Raw genomic sequence first — 12,080 nt, 5'->3', positions numbered from 1 at the left:
TATATATATATATATATATATATATATATATATATATATATATATATATATATATATATATATATATATATATATATATAAGGCATGAAATGAGGCAAACCAGCCGGAGACAGCGGCCTAACAATTAATTTATTAATAAATGGAGGAGATTTTATATAGGTAAATTCACACAAATTGTCTGCAAGAATAATATTTTACCAATAGCTTTGAAAAACTATCATTATATTAAATCACAAAAATGGAAACAAAACACATGAAAAATTACTTGCCAATAAGGTTACTCTAGGTAATAAATAAAATATTTACAAAGATGCTATTAGACCGAATAAAAACGACAGCTAAAGTTTAATCACCCAAGAGAGCTTGTATCTAATAATTTACCATATCCATGCAATTAACCAGCTAATAGAAAAATCAACAGAGTATGACAAACCGCCTTGCATAGCAATTATAGAATACAAGAAAGCTTTTGATTTTGTCAAAATTCGGCAGTAATGAAAGCCCTTCAAAAGCAAGGAATAGATTAATCTTATGTTAGAACACTATACGGGTAATACGGTAATCCTAAGATTACATAAAGATAGTGAAAATTCTTATTGAGAAAGGAGAATTATTCATAGTGTACCTAAAAGTTTTTAAGAAATAATATTGGGAAAATAAAGGAATAAATATTAATGGGGAATACTTTAATAACTTAAGATTTGCAGATGTCATAGTTCTATTTAGTAAATAATGGAAGGAATTGCAAAAGATGATAGAAGGTTTGAATAGAGAAATCAGAAATTTAGGACTCAAAATGTATGTGACAAAAACTAATATAATGTTCAATGAAAATGCAGAGAGAATAAATAAATGTTATGAACGAACCCAGAGATCATTAAGAAATATACATAGTAGGACAGACAGTAGCCTAAATGTTTTTTCCAATACGTGGGACCGAAATGAAAAGAATGATAAGCATAGGATGAGAAGCTTTTGGTAAACAAAATGAGATTGTGAAATGTAAAATGCCACTTTCTTTAAAAAGATAAATCTTTATTCAGATGGTCCTATTATTAATAACTTAGGTATCAGAAACTTGGAGCCTTACTAAAGCCTTAGGAAATGAAATTCTTGCAAATCAAAGAGCTCTGGGAAGAATAATGATGGGAATAACACTAGGAGAAAAAAGAACAACATGGATATAAGAGCACACTATAGTGGGGGATATTTTAACAAGGAAGAAAAGAAATGGACGTAGAGAGGACGTATAATGATAATGGCAGATAATTAATGAACAAAAAGGATAATAGAAAATCAGGGAGTGTGTGCTTGGCTTGTTTCCCAAGGATTTCGTCTCAGTGAGCTTAAAGGCCTATTCTCCAGTCCATATGGCGTCCTAATTGTCTAAAGTTGAAGATGTTCAAACACTTTTGTTCAAAGACTGTACTAAAGGAGTTCTGTATAGTAGATATTCCTCACATTCATCCACATTTTTTCTTTGTTTATGGCAGTATGCTCAGATAGTATTAGCACTGATATTGTCTTTGGAACATTGGATGCTATCCTAAAAAAAAAAAAAAAAATTAAAAATTAAAAAAAAATTAAAATCCCCCCCAAAACAAAATGCTTCCTTTGGCAGTTTCCGTCTAGAAATATTTTGGACGAAGAAGATAACGACATCGGCAGGTTTCTTCCCTAATGCATTCTCAAATCATTTTCTAAAATTATCCATAAAATTTGTCTATATATTTTTCCTTCACTTGGCAAATGTCAAAACAGTGGCTAATACTATCACAGCCTTTTTTTGAAAATCTTGTCAATATCTTTATTGTATACTGATATTTGCATGAGTATTCTCGGAAGCACATTCTCTAATTTGCTTCCCTGAGGCTTGAGGATTTGCAAAGGCTGTTTTGTCGCATACCAGGTTTCTGTGATGATTTGTAAATGCTGGTTTGTCGCTTACCAAATTTCTGTGAGGATTTCCAAAAGCTGGTTTGTCCTCTGCCAAGTTTCTGAGAGGATTTGCAAAGGCTGGTTTGTCGCCTATCAAATTCCTGTGAGGATTTCCAAAAGCTGGTTTCTCCTCTACCAAGTTTCTGAGATGATTTGCAAAGGCTGGTTTGTCGCCTACCAAATTTCTGTGAGGATTTCCAAAAGCTGGTATCTCCTCTACCAAGTTTCTGAGAGGATTTACAAATACTGGTTTATCGCCTACCAAGCTTCTGTGAGGATTTTGGAAACGCTGCTTTGTCAGCCACCAAGATTCTGTGAGGAGATGCAAAGGCAGGTTTGTCAGCTCCCAAGTTTCTGTGAGGATTTGCAAAGGCTGTTTTATCACCTACCAGGTTTCTGTGAGGATTTACAAAGGCTGGTTTGTCATCTACCAAGTTTCTGTGAGGAATTGCAAAAGCTGGTTTGTCCCCTACCAAGTTTCTGAGAGGATTTGCAAATGCTGTTTTGTCATCTACCAAGTTTCTCTGAGGAATTGCAAAAGCTGGTTTGTCAGCTACCAAGTTTCTGTGAGGATTTGCAAATGCTGATTTGTCCCCTAACAAATTTCTGTGAGGAATTGCAAAGGCTGGTTTGTCAGCTACCAAGTTTCTGTGAGGATTTCCAAAGGCTGGTTTGTCCCTTACAAAGTTTCTGTAAAAATTTGCAAAGACTGGTTTGTCGCCTACCAAGATTCTGTGAAGATTTACAAAGAGTGGTTTGTCAGCTACCAAGTTTCTGTAAAGATTTGCAAAGGATGATTTGTCGCTTACCAGGTTTCTTTGAGGATTTGCAAAGAATGATTTGTCACCTACCAAGTTTCTGTGAGGATTTTCAAAGGATGGTTTGTCACCTACCAAGTTTCTGTGAGGATTTACAAAAGCTGTTTGTCGCCTACCAAGTTTCTATGAGGATTTACAAAGGATTGTTTGTTGCCTACCAAGTTTCTGTGAGGATTTGCAAAGGATGGTTTGTCAACTACCAAGTTTCTGTGAGGATTTGCCAAGGATGGTTTGTCATCTACCAAGTTTCTTTGAGGATTTGCAAAGGACGGTTTGTCGCATACCAAGTTTCTGTTAGAATTTACAAAGTATGGTTTGTCACCTACCAAGTTTCTGTGAGGATTTGCAAAGGATGGTTTGTCAGCTACAAAGTTCCTGTGAGAATTTGCAAAGGAGGGTTTGTCAGTTACCAAGTTTCTGTGAGAATTTGCAAAGGGTAGTTTGTCGCCTACCTAGTTTCTGTGAGGATTTGCAAAGGATGGTTTGTCACCTACCAAGTTTCTGTGAGGTTTTGCAAAGGATGGTTTGCTGCCTACCAAGTTTCTGTGAGGATTTGAAAGTATGGTTTGTCAGCTACCAAGTTTCTGTGAGAATATGTGAAGTCTGGTTTGATGCCTATCAAGTTTCTGTGAGAATTTGCAAAGGCTGGTTTGTCGCCTACCAAGTTTCTGTGAGCATTTGTAAGAGATGGCTTGTCAGTTACCAAGTTTCTGTCAGTATTTCCAAAGGATGGCTTGTCACCTACCAAGTTCCTGTGAGGATTTGAAAGGCTGGTTTGTTAGCTACCAAGATTCTTTGAGGATTTGGAAAGACTGGTTTGTCAGTTATCAAGTTTCTGTGAGGATTTACAAATGCTGGTTTGCCAGCTACCGAGTTTCTGTGAGAGTTTGCAAAGGCTGTTTTGTTGCCTACCAAGTTTCTGTGAGGATTTGCCAAGGATGCTTTGTTGCCTATCAAGATTCTGTGAGTATTTGGTAAAGCTAGTTTGTCCTTTAGCAAAATTCTCTGAGGATTTGAAAAGTCTGGTTTGCCGCTTAACATGTTTCTGTGAGGATTTGCTAAAGCTAGTTTGTTGCCTACCACATTTCTGTGAGGATATTCAAAGGCTGGTTTGTTGCCTACCACATTTCTGTGAAGATTTACAAATGCTGGTTTGTCCCCTACAAAGTTTCTGTGTGGATTTGCAAAGGCTAGTTTGTTGTCTACCAATTTCCTGTGACGATTTCCAAAGGCTAGTTTGTTGCCCACCAAGTATCCGTGAGCATTTGCAAAGGGTGGTTTGTCCCCTACCAAGGTACTGTGAAGATTTACAAAAGTTGGTCTGTCACCTACTAAGTTTCTGTGAGGATTCGCAAAGGCTGGTAAGACGCCTAACACATTTTTTTTAGATTTTGCAAGGGTTGGTTTGTCGCCAACCAACTTTCTGTGAGGATTTACAAAAGCAGTTTTGTTGCCTACCACATTTCTGTGACGATTTGCAAAGGCTGGTTCGTCTCCTAACAAGTTTCTGTGAGGATTCACATAGGCTGGTTTGTCCCCTAGCAAGTTTTTGTGAAGATTCAGAAAGGGGGGTTTGTCCCCTACCAAGTTTCTGTGAGGATTCACAAAGGCTGATTTGCTTCCTATTGCATTTCTGTGAGGATTTGCAAGGGATGGTTTGTCACCTACCAAGTTTCTTTGAGGATTCACTAAAGCTGGTTTGTTGCCTACCACATTTCTGTAAGGATTTGCAAAGGCTGGTTTGTCGTCCACCAAGTTTCTGTGAAGATTCATAAAGGGTGGTTTGTTGCCTGCAAAGTAATTGTGAGGATTGACAAAGGCTCGTTTGCCCACTAATACGTTTCCGTGATGATTTGCAACGTCTGTTTGTCTTATATCAAGTTTTTGTGAGTATTTGCAAAGGCTTGTTTGTCGCTTACCAAGTTTCTGGGAGGATTTGCAAGGGCTGGTGTATCAACTACCAAATTTCTTTGAGGATTTGCAAAGGCTTGTTGTCGCATATCAAGTTTCTCTGAGAATTTGCAAAGGCTGGTTAGTTGCATATCAAGTTTCTGTGAGGATTGGCAAAGTGTGGCTTGTTGCCTACCCAGTTTCTGTGAGAGATAGCATAGGCTTGTTTGTCCCCTAGCAAGTTTCTGTGAGGATTTGCAAAGGATGGTTTGTCACCTAGCCCGTTTCTGTGAGGATTCGCATAGGCTGGATTGTTGTCTAGCAAGTTTCTGTGAGGATTTGCAATTGCTGGTTTGCCACCAACCAAATTTTCGTGAGGATTTCCAAAGGTTGGTTTGTCGCGAACCAATTTTCTGTAAGTGTTCACAATGGCTCATTTATCAACTACCAAGTTTCGTGAGAATTTGTAAAGGTTGGTTTATCATCTACCCAGTTTTTGTGAGGATTCAAAAAGGATGGTTTGTCGTCTACCAAGTATCTCTGAGGATTTGCAAAGGCTGGTTTGTCACCAACCAAATTTCTGTGAGGATTTTCAAAGGTTGGTTTATCGCAAACCCAGTTTTTCTGAATATTCACAAAGACTGGTTTATCAACTACTAAGTTTCATGAGGACTTCTAAAGGCTTGGTGTGTCCCCTACCAAGTTTTTGTGAGGATTCACAAAGGATTATTTGTCAAATACCAAGTTTTGTGAGGATTCGCAAAGGCTGGTTTGTTGCCTACCAAGTTTCTGAGAGGACTTGCAATGGTTTGTTTTATCACATACTAGGTTTCTGTGAGGATTCACAAATGCTGGTTTATCACCTTCCAAGTTTCTGTGAGGATTCGCAAAGGCTGGTTTGTCTAATATCAAAATTTCTGGATTATTCACAAAGGCTGGTTTGTCACCTACTCAGTTCCTGTGAGGATTCGTAAAGGCTGGTTTATTGCCTAGGCTAGGTTGTGGTCTACCAAGTTTCTCTGTGGATGTGCCAAGGCTGGTTTGCATCCAACCAAGTTTCTGTTAGAATTTCCAAAGGTTGGTTTGTCACAAACCCAGTTTCTGTGAGGATTTGTAAAGTCTTGTTTGTCATCTACCAAGTTTCGTGAGAATTTGCAAAGGCTGGTTTGTCACCTACTCATTTTTTGTGATGATTCTAAAGGATGATTTGTTGTTACCAAGTTTCTGTGAGGATTTACAAAGGCTGGTTTATCGTCTGCAACGTTTCTGAGAGGTCCCACAAACTCTGGTTTGTCCCTTACTAAGGAGGTTCTTAAAATAATATGTGACTCAGCTCTTGATAAAAATCAGAATTCCTTTCAAATGAAAGGGTCGCTGGAAGCCCAAGCACGTGAACAGTGTCACCAGAAGTCTACACGTCACAGGCAGCTATCTCGGCTGTCACACCTTAAAAGCTACCATATAAAAGGTAGGAAGGTCTCCACATCAGTCAGTCCTGTCCAGCCAGTATTCCTTTCAGAGAGGCCTGTCCAGCCTAATTTGACATCAACACCCTTGTGAGTCTAGAGTTCGCCCACAACATTCCGTCTTTAGAAATGGACAGAATCCCTCCTAGTAACAGGAATAGACTCCATCCATCTATGGAATATAAGAAACATTCAAGGAAGGCAGGAGATTGCTTTCTACCATTCAGTTGTAAACTCCAAGAACTAAAAAAATAGAGTGAGGGCAGACGTTAAGAGGCAAATCACAGAAGACGAAAATGGAAAGCAGCCTTGCAGACTTGGAGAGGAGGAAAGTCTAGAGGAGTTCCGACTTTCAAAATGCAAAATCTATGATTTTGTGTTTTCTTGCCTACAGGCCCAGTGAACCTTTATTGTCAAAAATTTTCAGTTATCCTTTAGAAAAATGAAAGATACATGATGCTCCCCATACATTACATTTCTGAGAATTTACCTAATTTATCACAATATAATTAACTTAGATTCTGTGCATTAACTTAGATGAAATGATTTACTTTAAGAAGCCCCACTATTAATCAGAATCAATCCTAGGATGCCTCGCAATATCAGTAACGATTCACAAAGGCTGATCTGTTGCCTACCAAGTTTCTGCAAGGATTTGCAAATTCTGGTTTGTTGCTTAACAAATTTATGTGAGGATCGCAAAGGCTCGTTAGTCACCTAACAATTTTCTGTAAGGGTTTGCAAAGGCTGTTTTGTCGCTTACCAAGTTTCTGTGATTACTTCTAAGCTGGTTTGTCGCCTACTAAGTTTCTGAGAGGATTTGTAAAGGCTGGTTTGTCTCCTGCCAAGATTCTGTGAGGGTTTGTAAAGGCTGGTTTGCCACCTATCAACTTTCTTTGAGGACCCACAAAGTCTGGTTTGTTGCATACCAAGTTTCTATAAGGATTCACAAAGGCTGGTTTGTCGCCTACCCAATTTATGTGAGGATCCACAAAGGCTGGTTTGTTACCTACCAAGTTTCTGTGGGGTTTCACAAAGTCTGTTTCTCGACTACTAAGTTTCTTCGAGGATTGGCATAGACTGGTTAGTCACCTACCAAGTTTCTGTGAGGATTTGCAAAGGCTGGTTTGTCACCTACAAAGTTTCTGTAAGAATTTTCAAAAGCTGGTTTGTCACCTATCAAGTTTCTGTAAGAATTTACAAAAGCTGGTTTGTCACCTACCAAGCTTTTGTAAGAATTTGCAAAGGCTGGTTTGTTACTTGCCAAGTTATTAAAGAAAGAGACGAATTTGATAACTGCAAGTATACATTTCTTTCGTACTAAAATAAAGCATGACTACGATTTAAAAATCTCTGCAAGTTTTCTTCGCCTGAAATAAATGCCATGATAAATATACAAAAGGATAGTTTACTAAAGGAAGATTAGCTCTGATGTGCTTACATTAATACAGTATGTTGAAATACAGAATTTATAGAAATTAATAAAGAGAAAATGGCTAAGTAGAATAAGCTCGAAATCGTAAACTTCAATGACAAAATAACATTTAATGTATTTAAGGCATGAGAGATTTCCGGGAAGCGTTTCAGTAAAACCTGCCTCATTAAGCATCATGTAATAATCAGTGAAAAGATATATCCCTGGACAGGTCTAAACTAACACCCGAATGAGTCATTATATTTGTCTATCCAATTATTTTGCCGTTATACTTAACAAGAGTAATTAGGCCAAGGGAAATCATGTAATTTTTTCCATACTAATCAAGACACGAGGTTTGACCTTCATTTGAAGGTCGTCTGTTCATTTATGTTCCTGTCGTGGCCTGGATACAGATTAGGACAATTATGATTTTTGTGATAATTCCCCGGATGGTCATTTTATTTCACTGATGGTCGCGTTAGAACTAGTGTTTCCACTTAGTTCTAGCTCAAGGTCTACTCTGAAAGGGAGTCTGGTTTATTTTCTCGTCATTGAGAAAGGTAGAAAGAGTTTCATGATCTGTCTGTTTAAGAAAGACGCATAATGATCCAGTTATTATCTGGTATATATTAACGATTGATTACCTGACTTACTCATTTTGTTCCCTTGAGGGTTAAGTACCAAATATGGAGAACAGTTTTGAAAACTGCTAACACCTTTGTAGTTCAAAATGCCATATCAAAGATCGATTTTTTTTTCGGATTCCTTGATCAACGCTCAATTACTTAAGACAAGTTTGGCAGTTCCCTTAAAATATGGATGCCCTGCCAATACCAAATACATTGTATACTATACGATACAGTGTCTCTTACCAAGGGGGAAAAAATCACAAATCTTCATATTTGCGTCTTCCTTCCATCAAATTTTCAAGCTCAGCTCATTTATGAAAACTGTATAAATATAAATAAATCTGAAGTCTGATTCCAAAAGCCAAATTCATTTAGTATACTTATTTTCTTTTCCGTTGCCTCAAATGCTTAAGGAGGTCTGTTGAAAAATAAAAGCCCCTTGAATCAATACCAGAAATGTCAAGCGAAAGTGGTTTTTTAACGGTTTATAATTGCTCAGAGTAAAAACGAGGGACATATTACGAAACTATACTCATATGATAAAGACTTGGCTTTCCTTCGCCCAAGTAATGACCAGGGAGGACCGGACAATGGTATAGGAACATTCAGAGGTGATATAAAATCAAGTGTTTTTTTTTTTCTTTTGGAGGATATATGATGTTTCCTAATTTTCCTTCATTCCATATATCTTTACCAATTTCGGATCTCTCAAATTTTGCTTCGATATTCCTTCGTCTATTTTCTTTACTGACACATAATGATCATAATGAATAATCTTTTAAAAAATATTTCGTCCATCGCGTGTGATTTCATAAAGGAAATACAGCGCAATACAACCAGAAGAGCTGGAATTTGCCCTGTGCCCTAAGACACCTCTCCACTTAACTTCCTTCGGGTTTTATTCATTGCCTCTAAATAACGAGGTTAATTAGCGAATTATAATTGCCCCCAGGGATGTCTACTCACACGTGTCTACGCGAGAGCACGCCTTCATCTATCTCATCCTTTCCGGTCTAATTCTGTTGAGGATTGGACCTAATTAGCAATAATGTAAATCATTGTAAATGCCACGTAGTACGCGTTTGCTTAATTGTAGTCATTGTTGAATAATAATTATGAAGAGAGAGAGAGACAGAGAGAGAGAGAGAGAGAGAGAGAGAGAGAGAGAGAGAGAGAGAGAGAGAGAGAGAGAGAGAGAGAGAGAGAGGGGGGAAACTAATTATAACTAGGCTATGGACATGGCTCCTTAATATCCAAATCTTTTTCGTTGATAACATCTCTTTAGCTGTAGACAAATTACTTAGAAATTCTAAATGTGATTCTTGATTGCAAATTTCTCATTGAGAAGCGCATTCGGACTCTCTCTTCTTTAATTCCACACAAAAATGGTTTATTAAGAAAGTCTTTTAATATTGGTGGTGATTAATCTACCATGAGAAATTTTTTTTAATTCTTTCATTCTACCATATTTTGAATATTGTGCAGAGGCACCAGTTAGGTATCAACTGATAAGCAAAGTGAATGTAACCGACTGTATTTCCATAAAAAAGCGAGCTTTTATAACAAACAGTTCTCGTGAAAGGTAACAAAACTCAAACAGATTGATACTTCGTGAAAGGTCATAAAAAATCAAACAGATTGATACAAGTACATATAGGCATTAATAAATTAGCAGTGCAAGGGGAGAGCGATAATGACAATATATGAAAAAACAAAAATACCGTTACAGTGTACAAGCATGTGATACGCGTGCGGTACAAGGCTCCCCCCCCCCTAAAAAAGACATACATGTGAAATAGGGCACCCTGCTCTTGAGAGGCATACTGTAGGCGGGTCATCTGGCAGGAGATATGCAGGTTTTGGGCGATCAATGGAAACCCAGTCTTCTTTGCTTTGTGTGTTCAGGAGGAGCGGTTTTGGTGTACGACAGATCACGAAGAAAGGGCCCGTGTAAGGCCGAGCACAGACTATGATTCCTGATGCACGCGATATTGAATGGATGTGTTGAAAAACGACTTTTTCAATAGGAAACCGTACCACAACGTGTTGATGGGCCGGCTCGATTTCTGGCTTTACTGGCACGGTTGCCATTTCGTGGGAAATTCCTACAAAAACGTGAGAGAAAGGGCCTTTCGTGGGACCTTTTGTGGGAGGACATTTTTTAAACTAATTTTGTGGGATTTTTTATGGGAAATTTAGTTGTCTGTGGGATTTCTTTGTTGGCGATATCTAAGTATAATTGAATTAGAAATACACTAATATTCTGTAAGGGTGGAAACAGACTTATTAATATATAATTTATCTGTTAACCAACGTAGAAAGGTGAAATCAATGACAACATTAATCCTATAGGAAGCTTAACCGGTAAACAGGAAGTTAAAGGACAGGGCATAACCCATTGACACCTACCGTAAGGTCCGAAATGTTTTAAGACGCATGCTATACTGGTGTCTGTTGTGGGAGCATACAGTGAGTAAGGCATATTTACATTTGTATTTACTCACTGAATATTTTTCAGTGTCATGTTTCATTCAATAGCACTTGTCCAATCCTTGTTGTGATCGTGTGAAAAATATCCAAAATATCGGTTCGGAAATAAAAGTAAGATCATCCTGTCATGAGAATGTCTCGTGATTACGTCGTGCCGTCGTGATGCCGCCGTGAAATAAGATTTAAAGGTATGATAGTTTATATTTCCATATGTATCTTATTTTACTTTCATTGTAAATAGTGTGAAAATTACAATTATAGTACATATTTCAGGCAGTAAGAATTAAAACGGTAGAATGGGTTACAATATGTTAGTACTGATACTGTGGTTCATAAAATATTTCCTTCAAAAATAAATTTCATAAAAGGATTTAACAGAACAGTTGTTCGAAATTTTATAATAAGTATATGTTATTGATTTTAAGGTTTCAAATTCCAAAAGGGGCAGAGTAGTTATGCTAATAATGTTTGAATAGTAAAGCTCAGTACTTTATTCATTTATAGGGTGGCTACAGCCATTACCTGATAACACAAAGGCCAGATGCAAGAAATGTGGGACCATTTTTCAAGCTCAAATTAAGTCAATAATTGGTCATGCTACAGGAAAAAAAACATTTGTATTTTGCAAAGTCTTCAGGGAGTAAATTACAGACATCCATAAGAGATAAAGTACAACCTAATATGGTTCAATCATTAAAAATTGCAAAGTTAAAGTTAGCAGTTTTTATAACTGAACATTCATCAAATTCATCCGTAGATCATCTCGGCGAATTAATATCACAATTAGATAAGAAGTCCAGCACCCTTACAAAAATTAAGCTTCACCTTTCTAAGTGCTCTCGTCTTATCCAATGAAGACAAATAATATCTGGACTGGAGAGATACCATAGACATATCAGGCACATCTAACCTAACTTCAGTCCAAAACCAATCAGTTCAAATATTACCTCTGTCCTGCAGCTCTAGACCTCTGGGTGCCTTCAGCCTCGACTAACGTTAAAAACTTTAATGTACAAGAAAAGTAATCATTTTGATAACGTGATATAAAGGTTAAGTTCCTTTCGGGCGTTTGTTTTCTTGTTTATTTCCATTGGGATTTTTATTAACTTCCTTACATGCGGCTACAACTAGGCCGAAAATAGATTTTTATGGAAATGACTATTTTTCAACGTTATATCGGCTATTTATGTATTCAGATGCAAAACGTACAAAATTGGTCACTTTTTCTATTAAAAGTACAATTATTTTTCAAAATTTCAATTTCATATATTTTTTTCTCAATAAATGTACAGCTCAAATTAAAAAGTAACCAAATGTTACTTTCGTAAACGCCACTGGGAACCTTGTATCAAGGCAGCTAGCATGGAAAAACAAGTGAGTAGTTGAGCAATACAGTTTGGCCACTAGTAAGTTTTTTCAACACCACTACTGC

This window comes from Palaemon carinicauda, chromosome 12, assembly GCF_036898095.1.
Source record: "Palaemon carinicauda isolate YSFRI2023 chromosome 12, ASM3689809v2, whole genome shotgun sequence".
Taxonomy (NCBI): Eukaryota; Metazoa; Arthropoda; class Malacostraca; order Decapoda; family Palaemonidae; genus Palaemon; species Palaemon carinicauda.
Note: the sequence above shows the minus strand (reverse complement) of the source record.